The sequence below is a fragment of the Humulus lupulus genome, chromosome 1 (genome assembly GCF_963169125.1).
Source record: "Humulus lupulus chromosome 1, drHumLupu1.1, whole genome shotgun sequence".
Lineage (NCBI taxonomy): Eukaryota > Viridiplantae > Streptophyta > Magnoliopsida > Rosales > Cannabaceae > Humulus > Humulus lupulus.
In genome coordinates this window covers 219,572,736-219,584,449 of record NC_084793.1, presented here as the reverse complement: position 1 = coordinate 219,584,449, position 11,714 = coordinate 219,572,736, and positions in this window count along the sequence as shown.

Sequence of the window (11,714 nt, the reverse complement as noted above, 5' to 3'; positions counted from 1 at the left end):
ATTATCAAAATACGTGAATGGAATGATCAAAGTGCTTACCGAGATAAATCTCGCCAGCCACTTGGGGGGCAGAGTATATAACAAAGAAGAGGATCCTAAAAAGACTCTTTATATCCTAAAAAAGGCCCCCTATAAATAAATAAGAAGACCTGGCAAGACATCGCTTGAGTTCAGAAGGATTAGCTACCCTTTTGAACATCAGGGAAGTCAAAAGGTCCTACAAAAAAAAAGAGAGAGAAAAACGGGCCTCCTAGTAAAGGCAGATTGTAACGACCCAAATTTACTAATAAGGCTTAAGGGCCTTGATTAGTGTGCCGGGAGGGCATAACTGGATTATATGTGATTTAATGACTAAAAGCATGTTATATGATTATTTGAATATCTGTGATGCATGACTATGTGTATTAGTATGCATGTAGGCCTGATTAGGTTAGAAGGGCATATTCGTAATTTTAGCCCGTTGAGGGCATAAATGTAAATAACTGTGATAAATTGTTGAGATCACATTATTAAGTTGATATATTTGTAATCTGTGACTCGAGGCGATCTTAGTGAGCGGTTTAGCGAAAAAGTCACGGCGGGGATTTATACCCAGCTCGGGGCGAGCCTGAGGGTATTTCGGGGAATTTAGAGAATATATTGGGGTCTATTTTGATATTGAGGAATATAATTTGTGATTAGTTAGGTGTCGGGAAGTAAGCGGTAAATATTAGAGACACTCGAGGAATTAGCGGGAATTGGGAACAAATGACCAGAATGCCCTTGGAAGGATTAAGAGCTTAGATTTAATGGGAGGGTATCATGGTCATTTGTCTTATAAGGGATAAGAGTTAAATGTTGTTTTGGATTTATTGACTTAATGGATAGTGTAGAAAGTGTTGGAAGTCTGAAGAAAGAAAAGAGAAAGAAAGAAGGAAAAGGAAAGAAGGAAAAAAAAAAACAGGGGTTTTCTCTCTTGCACGGTTTGGGCTTCTTTTCACCAAATCTCTGGAAATTTGGAGCTAAAGTTCAGAGAAGGCTTAGGCTAGAACTCAACACTAGGATCCTTGATTTGTCTTGGGGAATTGGCAGAGGTTGCTCATCATTTGAGGTAAGGTCTTGAGGTTGTAATTCAGTTTTTGGTTCTTAGTCTAAATATGGATTTTGAGTTGAGTTTTGGTGGGAATTCTTGGGAATTGAGGCTGAATTTCTGAGGAGTGAAAGCTAAGGAAGAGTGGTGGATAGCCTAAGGTTGAATCTCTCTACTGAAGGTAAGAAGTTCTAAACTTGGTCACTTGAATTCTGTGGTTGTAGTTGTTTTTCTTGTTGAGTTTTTAGGCTCTAGGTTTAGCTATGGTGATTTCCTTGATTTGGGGTGCATGTGATTGAGTTTTATATGGTTGGGACTTATGGGATGATTTGAGGATGTTGGGAGGCTTGTTTTGAAGTTTGGTTGGGGTTTGGTTGAGTTTTAGAAAGGTTTGGCTCGAGGAAATTCGAAGGAGGAAAAACTATGCTGGGCTGTGCTGAGACTAGCGCTTTAGCGCTAGTCATTGGGCGCTACAACGCTAGGCCTTAAAGTTCCAGAGCCTTTTGGATCTGCTTGTAGTGCTATAGCGCTCTCCTTAGGGCGCTGTAGCGCTACCCTGTTCCCAAAAATGGGGTTTTGGGTTAATTCTAAGGGTTTTTGCACGGGGCTCGGGGTTTGGTTCCACCACCCCGTTTGGTGGAATTAGGGCTTCCCGAGGGCTCAGGATTGGTCCCGAGGCTAGGTTTTGGAATTGAGATTTGGATTTGGTTTTAACTTGTGACCGTGACTAGGTGTGCGCTAGGGCTCAGACGGGATCGTGCTTGAGGGTCGAATTGAACAAAGCTAGCGAAATCTAAAGGTAAGAAAACCGCACCTGGTTATGTATTTGTGATGGGACTAAGAGCTCCCTATATCTGTATGATGTCATAGATGGTATTATGCCATGGGACATGTGTTAAACGACGTAAGGGTGCCGTAAATAATAATTGCGCACATGGCACGACTCGGCCACTAGTAGCTGAGGACAGCTTAATATTCACTAAGCTCGGTTTAAGCAGGTCGGAGTCAGTGGGATAAATAGAGGGTGCAGCCTAAGGGCGTTAACCCTAGTTATCATATGTGAATTGATTAATGATATGAGGTGATGTACTTGGTATGCTGAATACTTGAACAACATGATTGTTTGAACTGTGAGTACATGTCTATGCTGTGTGAGTTATCTGGTTGTTTGTTTGATGATTATGCTCTGTTATTGTGTTTTCTTGCTGGGCCTTGGCTCACGGGTGCTACGTGGTGTAGGTAAAGGCAAGGGCAAGTTGGACCAGTCCAGAGATGGAGAGCTTCGGGGCTGAATGTACATAAACAGCTGATCGACCGCCACGGCCAAGGAGTGATATAGGACGAGAAAAGCTTAATTGTCTGTTTTGCCTTAGAATGGCTAGTAACTGTATTTTTTTTAATCCTGAGGTTTTGTAATCTGTCTTTTAATTTTACTACTTTTGGGATCCCATGTAAAAATGTTTGATTATAAGAAGTGAAACTTTTGAGACTGGAATCTTTTAACCCTAGTTCCACTTTAGTTACTGTAGCACGTTTCCAAATAAATGACTTGATTAGCGAGTCTTGTATCTTTATAAACACACAATGTAACGGTCTTGGCTATCCAGGGCATTACAACTTGGTATCAAAGCGTCCTAGGTTTAAGGGTTCTTGAAGACTGGCTGGACATGCACATTCGCCGCGAAAGACAAGCTCGACTCAGGGTTTGGTAATTGTGTATACATGATTATATGCTTAAATGAATAGAATGGAATATGATTGTTGTATCTATTGGATTAATAGGGAGCATGAGATACTGATAGGGCCTGGCCCTTGACTTTTGCATGATGATATTGAGGCATGCTTATTAGCATTGGTATGCATGTGGATGGATATAAGGATGAATATATGGATAAATTGTTATATTTTGATTGTTTGTGAATGTTTGAGTCCCAGTGGTGGATCATGGAAGGATTATTACCCTGTCATCATAGTCTGACTGCCGAGTCGTTGATTGCAGATTGACTTGGATAATTATGCGTCCAAGTAAATCTACATGACTAGCCAGCACCAGGTCTGAGACTAGAGATGATGACCAGGGCCAGACCCCTCTGCCAATCCCTGAGAACTGGCAGTAGCTTATGGTAGACATGCAAGCACGACTACAGAGCCAAGATGAACATATTCTAATTCTGCGACAGCAAGCTCCATCAGGGAGTGCTGCCCCTATTGTGCCACCTGTAGTGGTACCAATGGTAAAACCAGTAGAGGTTGGGAATAGATGGGAGCCGTTGTATGAGCGATTCAGGAAATAACAGCCCCCAATCTTTGAGGGAGGACCTGATCCATTGAAGGTCGACCAGTGGATGACTATGATTACTACCATCCTGGACTTTATGTGGGTAGAGGAACATGACAGAGTGGCCTGTGCCACATATATGCTGAGAGAGGATGCCCGAATCTGGTGGGAAGTGGCATCACAGACCAGAGATGTTACTACTTTGACTTGGGAAGGATTCAAGGACCTATTCAGTCAGAAATACTACAATGTTTCCATCAGGGCAGCGAAGGTAAATGAGTTCGTGGGACTGGTTCAGGGCAGCATGACAGTTACAGAATATGCCCTAAAGTTTGACATACTTGCGAAATTCGCACCCGACCTTGTGCCTACTTATGTAGCTAGGCAGGATAGATTTATTAGAGGGCTTAATGCTATGATAGCCCGAGATGTGAGGATTACAACAGTTCATGGAGGGACGACTTATACTCTGGTTGTAGAGAAGGCTCTTATCGCTGAGGAGGCAGAGAATAGATGGTATGATGTCATAGATGGTATTATGCCATGGGACATGTGTTAAACGACCTAAGGGTGCCGTAAATAATACTTGCGCATAGGCGCGGCTCGGCCACTGGTAGCTGAGGACAACTTAATATTCACTGAGCTCTGTTTAAGCGGGCTGGAGTCAGTGGGATAAATAGAGGGTGTGGCCTAAGTGCGTTAACTCTGGTTATCATATGTGAAATGATTGTTGATATGAAATGAGATACTTGATATGCTGAATACTTAAATAACATGAATGTTTAGACTGTTGAGTACATGTCTATACTGTATGAGTTATCTGGTTGTTTGTTTGATGATTGTGCTCTGTTATTGTGTTTTCTTGCTGGGCCTTGGCTCACGGGTTCTACGTGGTGCAGGTAAAGGCAAGGGCAAATTGGACCAGTCCTGAGATGGAGAGCTACGGGGATGAATGTACATAAATAGCTGATCGGCCGCCACGGCCGAGGAGTGATACAGGACGAGAAAAGCTTAATTGTCTGTTTTGCCTTAGAATGGCTAGTAACTATATTTTTTTTAATCCTGAGGTTTTGTAATCCGTCTTGTAATTTTACTACTTTTGGGATCCCATGTAAAAATGTTTGATTATAAGAAGTGAAACTTTTGAGACCGAAATATTTTAACCCTAGTTCCACTTTAGTTACTGTAGCACGTTTCCAACTAAATGACTTGATTAGCGAGTCTTGCATCTTTATAAACACACAGTGTAACGGTCTTGGCTATCCAGGGTATTACTTAGATGCTTCCACCAGAGGAAATGCCTCAGGAAGAGCGCCCACCAATAAGCCTCGAGCAGCTACCAAGTCGTCTAGCCAAAAAGGGTCCTAAAAGAGACCCTTGCAAAAATAGTACTATGAATAATGATGAGAAGGACGCTTCTCGCAAAGAATAATAAGCATGCCCAAAAATTCATAAAAGGATAACTAGAACCCAAAGGGTCAACATATCCTTATAGATACAATCAAGAGGCACAAAAGAGAGACCTATCGAACCCCTTCGTATGGGCTCAAAGGACCTCAAGCTTGACAAATAAAAAAGTACATGTAAAAAAGAGAACCTGTCGAACCCCATTTTGCGGCTTAAAAGGACCTCAAACATAGAGGAACAAAAGAAAATAATCACATATATATACAGAAAAAAAGAGTCGCGATAATGTCACAGGACAAATAAAAGTTCCAAAATAAGAAAAAAAAATTAAAGTTAAAAGCTCAAATGAGCATACAGTCAAATTAAATCAAAAGATGAGATCGCAGAAGCTGAATCTTAGGGCCTCCTGCCACAGACATTCCACTCAGCTACCCTAGCAACGATGTGCTCACCAAAGGAGGAGAAATTGAAGTTAGGATTTTGCCTCCATACTCTGTAGAGAGCGCGCTCTATGGATTTATACTTGATATCAGCCAAACTTGCCTCTAAGGAAGTGACATTCTCCTGCAACGTTGCAATTTTGGCTTCTGCTCCATTAAGATCGGCCTCTAGGCGAGCAACCTTTTCCTACAGCATCACGACCTTGGCGTTCACCATTTTCTTCTTTTTCAATGATGAAGAGGCCTTTTCCAGGGCCTTCTCAAGCTTAAGCTTGGTGTCAGTAAGTTCCCTCTCGAGCCCCTGAACCTTGACCGTTAGACGGTCCCTTTTGGCATTCGACGAGGAGAGGTCCTGCGCCGAGTCAGCAAATCATTGGGCCACTGTATAAGTCTGCACAAGAAAAATAACAATAATTATGATAAAAAAGAAAAAGAAAAAGGGGTAAGGCTAATGTAAGATGCATGAACTCACCCAGGTGGAAAAGCGTACAAGAGTCTCCCCAAGCTTTGACATGGCGAAATTCCCAAGACTTCTCCAATCAGTCTCAGGAAGCCTCTCAGCGACCCGGGTATACCGTTGCCCATAAGAGGTTTCCATACGACCCACCCAAGGTGGCCCCTCCGAGTCAGGGGCACCTAGCTGGGTAGGGACAGATGACCCGCTCACTGAAGGAGGAGGGAGCGCAGAAATATCAGGAAAATTAGCCCTCAACGAACCAGGATTGAGGGAAGCATGAGGGAGAGCATCATAGTCCTTAGAAAAGGGATAGATGAATCCCCTTAGCATGGCCTGTTGACTATGGGAGTGAGAGGCCATGCCATGGTCCACAGGGGCCAAAGGAGGGCACCCCCTGGGAGATAAAGATGATCGGCGAGGGTGTTTTGGGGAAACCTCCTCGGGCGCCCACTCCGCATCGCCTGCGTCAAAGTGATGCTCAACTAGAGGTGCCTTCTTCCTTTGCTTGGAAATGTGCCACAATGCATTAGGATCCGAAACCGCGGACAAGTTGTAGCGGTTCAGGTTTGCCACAGTGAAAAGGCGAGTGACCATTTTCAGGGTGGGGTCGGCATCGAGGACTTTTTCCACTGGTGATGCCTCCGACCGGGGAATGTCAAGGTCCCCAAACTCCTCTGCATAATCAACACAATTGCAAATATAAGCATAAATTCCAGAATAACCAATTCAAAGCAACATGATGACAAGCTTGAAGCACATACTCGGGGATGAGCGAAAGCGTTCGCATATGTAGAGGGGACCTTTTACAAAGAAGAAGTCCTGCTTCCAAGACCCCGAGTTTGAAACAAAACCCTCTATGAGGGAAACCTGGGAGTTGGCCTTCTGCAAAAAATAAAAGCCTTTGGATTTTGGGGTTGTACATAAAGTGCACCTCCCGAGCCGTAGGATCGCGGTAGTTGAGCTCGATGAATGCCATGTATAGGCAACTTAAGGTCAGCCAGCTGTTTGGTGCCAGTTGGAGCGGAGCAAGGTCAAAATGGTTAAGTATCGTGACAAAAAACAAGTGCAGAGGAATGGTCCCACCCGCTTTCAGGATATGCTCGCTCATGGCCACGCACCCTTGAGGGGGATTATCGCCCCGACAGGTATTGGAAGGAACAATCAACTGGTATTCCTTGCCAATGCGGTGTTTCGTAGATAGCTCCAACAACCGATTCTCTGACACGTTGGACACAATGGAGGACGCTAGTAAAGGACCAGAATCTTGCGCCTCAGGAGCCACCTATCGCCATACTCTCTTTGCCTTGTCTGTAAAACCAAAAGAAAAGGGTGAGGTAGAAACAGGGTACTTTACCCTCCATTTTTTCTTCCTAGCAAGGGTCTTCCACCGAGGCACTGGGTGTGAGAGCTAAGAAAGGGTGGACCGAAAACAAGGGTTGAGGGGAACCCGAGATGACCGCATGACAATCATAAGGGGAAAATGGGGCAGGAGGTTCCGGTGGGAGATTTCTCTCCATGAACTCTAACTCCATTTGCAGATCTAAAAGGGTCACCCTAAGGTTTGCTATGTGGTTTCTAAGGTTAAGGGGGAAAGAAACTCCGTCTCCCCCCAGAACTGAGTCTATTTCACTCTCCACTACCCAGATTTTATGTCTAAGCTCGACCATATGCTCAAGATGACGTATACAGGCCTGCCTCAAAGTGTCATAGTCTTGGTAAGGGTTGTTTTCTGGGGACTCCGAGTCTGAAGATAAGCCTACAAACTCGACCCCTGGAGGAGCACCAGATGATCCCTCACATGCCATGGGACCTCGTCTTGTAAGTAATTAGGGTGCACGTGTAAATGAGAGGATTCCTACAAAACACAAAGGAATGGTCTCAAAACCTCTAGGCACAAGCCCTGTAAATGACCAACTACAGGGTATAAACGAGGGCATGTAAGTGGGTTAATTCACAACGAGCTCCAGCCAAGGCAACCCATCCCGAGTGGAGCTAATTTAGACCCAGTAAAAATAAGAGGGAAAGAAAGTATACCTCAAGTAAGTAAAATCGAACGCTGTCGTGGTCGAAAGGAGGCCGAGGGTCAAAAGTACTGTCGCGGTCGAAGAGAAGCAAATGGTTGAAAATACGTGTCTGGAAAAACAAAGGAAAAGGATATTTTAATCCCTAAGTACCTACATGAATATGGGCATAAAAGAAATGAACACAAATAATAAATGGAAAGGATAACAAAAGTGAGGTGGTGAGGAATCGAACCCCTTACCTCTTGAAAGGAGTAAGGATTCCAAAACCACTAAGCTAAGAAGATAAAGTGTGAATGATAGGCTATACATGAAGGCTTATTTATAAGAATCATGGGCTCATCTTAGCCATCGAATCCAATGCTTGATCTATGGTCAAAAATGGGGCCAAACACCTACATCGGGATCCACGAAGCCAAATGATAAGCTCACATTCAATCTCAAGTAATAACAAGGATCATAACTAACACCACCAATGCTTTGAAGGCCTATTTATAAGAAACAAAGAGAAGACTCTACCAGAGCACATAAAGGTCCTCTCCTAGACTGGGGGGCAAGTGTGGATGCTCAAAATTCCATACTCGTCAAAGATCCAAATCACGTGCTAAGGTCCCATAAATGCCTAAGTACATACCCGTGCCTCTGCGAGGCTTCTCGCATAACCATCGTATCGTGAGGCCCTTATGCCTTCACCTCGCACACCATCCGCGCCGACGGTCTCACGGCCTCGCCTCGCGCAAGTCGCGCTGAGGGTCTCACAGCCTTGACTCGCGCACTAGCCACGTCGAGGGTCTTGCGGCCTCACCCCACGCACCACCCGCGCCAAGTATCTCGCGGCCTTGCCTCATGCACTAGCCACGCTGAGGGTCTCGTGGCCTCACCTCGCGCACCACACACAGCTAAGGTCTCGTGGCCTCGCCTCGCGCACCATCCGCGTCGAAGGTCTCAAGGCCTTGCCTCACGCACCAAACACGTCGAGGGTCTCACGGCCTCGCCTCACGCACTAGCCACGTCGAGGGTCTCGCGGCCTCGCCTCGTGCACCAGCCATGCTGATGGTCTCACGGCCTCGCCTCACGCATCTGGGCAATTACCGCAGGAAGGGTCTCGCACAGCAGGACACCCCTCGCCCAGGCTTGTGTCTCGTGGCCCTACGCACCTGCGCCCCACACATGGAGGCTGTGGGGCAATGGTCTCGCAAAGTGAGACCATCAATTCACGCATGGGCATCGAGTCTTCCCACATACGAAGCAGGCCTCGTTGGAGAGGTCTTATCTCTCTCCCTGAGATAGGTGCCGCCAACGGGTCACCTCTCTTCATATGGGTCTCACAGGATGTAAAGTTGAGGACTTCTTTAAAATGCGTTAAAGGAAGGATAGGGAAAGCCTCATGGAGATTCGATGCGAAGTCAAAAGAGGTACGAAGCGCACTTACAAACCAAGAGGAATTAGAGTACGGACACAAGGCCCATGCCAGAGAATAAGTGTTCGTATAAGTGAGGTACCTGTTGTGGTCCTCACAAACCATTCTCTGACACTCGTACTAGGCAAGTAGTGGAGGCACAATCGAGTACTAAAGTGGAGGTGCTCCCACAGACTCTGACCATGTACTAGGAGCCGACACCACTACGCTTGATACCACTCTCCCGACAATGTACTTGTATACGATCTGGTCCCCTGGGACCATAATGTATCAGGGGCCATTAGAGCCCACTATAAAGGGAACCTCACTTCATCATAGAAGGGTTTTTTGAAAAAACACTGTAGCTTGATACCAAGAGAAATACAAGTTCTTTTCTCCATTTCTTTTGCAACTGTTTTCTAACTTTCTTATTAGATCCGTGAAGTTTTTCATTCTTAAGCTATATACTTTGATTTTTTCTAACTTACCTTCATTGACGAGTTCTCACCTTCAAGACCAAACCAAAATATTGCGGAAATATAAAATATTTTCATTACACAAAGTCTCAAAAATCCATATAAAAAACCTTTGGAAAGACGTATGCCCACACTAAAAGTATTTACAATAATCCTTTAAAGTTCTAAAGTGAGCCAACAAAGTTTTAACTTAAAGTGAAGAACTACATTTCAAAAGTGACAGTTTCTCCAAGGTCGAGCCACATGTACATCTGGCAAGGAGACTCCAGTGCTCACTGCTCCATTTTTCCCTTGCATTTAGGGGTGAACATTTGACCGGAAAAACCCGAAAATCCAAAAAACCCTTCTGACTAGAGAACGAGAAACCCATTTTTATGAAAAATCTAACAAATTCAAGTTGAATCCAATTCGACCCAAGCTATGTTAGATTCAGGTTCAGATTCATATGTCAACATATGCACAGGTTTCGGTGATAGCCGAAACCCGAATAAAAAAAAACCCATCAGGCATTTAACATTAAACCCTAAAGTCTAAACCTAAAAAAAACCCGTATATACTATATCTCTCTCACACTTTCTATTTCTTTTTCTTCCCTGAGTCCCGCCCTATGGCTACACTCACCCAAACCCAACTCCTCCCTCCCACTCTCTCTGTTTTCTTTCCTTGAGTCCTGACGCGACGACTACCCTAGCCCAAACCCAACCCAACCCAACCCAACCCAATCCAACCCAACCCAACGCCTCCCTCTCCTATCTTGTTTAGACCTTGTGGGCTCCTCGGGTAGACGAAGCAATGAACCTCTTTGAATCTTTGGATGGACCTGCAGCGACTCAGAGTTTGGCAATGTCACACCTCCTTGTCTCCTCGAACGACTTGCACCTGCAGCAACAACTCACCTCCTCCCTCCGCTGATCCAGTAACTCAACTCAATTTCCGCACTTAGTTTATGAGTTTATGATGTGTTATAGTAGAGTTAGAGTCTATACTTTATTATTCCCAAAATGTTATGCTCGTGATGTCTTATGAATATTTAAAAAAAGATAACGTTTTACCATATTAATGCTCACCATAAAAAAATTTAAAAGAAAAGAAATTGATGTATATAATAGTATAATACTGTTAAGTCTTAACCATACTTCTGATATTTATGTTTATTATTTTGATTTTTTTTTGTGTTCATTCATTGTATATATTTGGTTTTATTTTGATTTTTGTGTTAATTATTTTGAAAATAATTTTTTGCTTTTGTGTATATGTAATATGTATGGATTTTGAATCCGTTATTATTTTTTCTATTTTATTTAATTAAATTATTAAAAGGCCTTTAATTTAATTATTGAAATTGAAAGGCTTTTGAACCTTTTATTTTCGTGGTTTGTAGTTTTTATTATCTGTCTAAAAAGATTATGATTGGTGATGATATTAAGAGATCTTGGTTTGGTGTTGTTGATTTGAATCAATTAAATCACATTATGTTATATGTATGGTATTAAGATATCTTAGTCTATTGTTTGTGGTTCCTCTTCATTCGTTGTGTCTGGTCGATCTACGGTCAATAAATCACGTAATTTGCATGATGAGTTTGTGGCACGAAAATTGGAGAAATATGGTGGAAAGACAAAAAATGATGTAGATAAATATTTGGAAGAGGAAGTTGAGCCTCCAAGTGAGAATTTTGATGTTTTGGGATGGTGGGCGAGTAGTGGGTGGAAATACAAGATCTTGTTAGTCATAGATCAGGATGTGTTAGCTATACCGGTTATTAGTGTTGCTTCTGAGTCGACATTTTCAACTAAGGGTCAAATTTTAGACCCTTTTAGAAGCTCATTGAGCACAAAGATGGTCGAAGCATTAATTCATCTTAATAGTTGGTAGAACAGATCACATCAACCAATTATTGTTCGAGACTATATGGATGAGCAGAAGTGCTTTAAGCATTAGAGTATCTTGAGTCAGATAATTTATTAAATTTTATTTGGATTTTCATAGTTCTAATATCTGAATGTTTATTTTTAAGTGTGAATGTTTTATAATCTAATATTTATCTTTATATTAATATTATTTGTAGAGATGATCGAAGATGATTCTACTACTAGCACTGGCATTGGCACTCCCTCTGTCAATCCTCCATCTTCAACCTCATCACTTGAGCAATTTGGGAATTGAA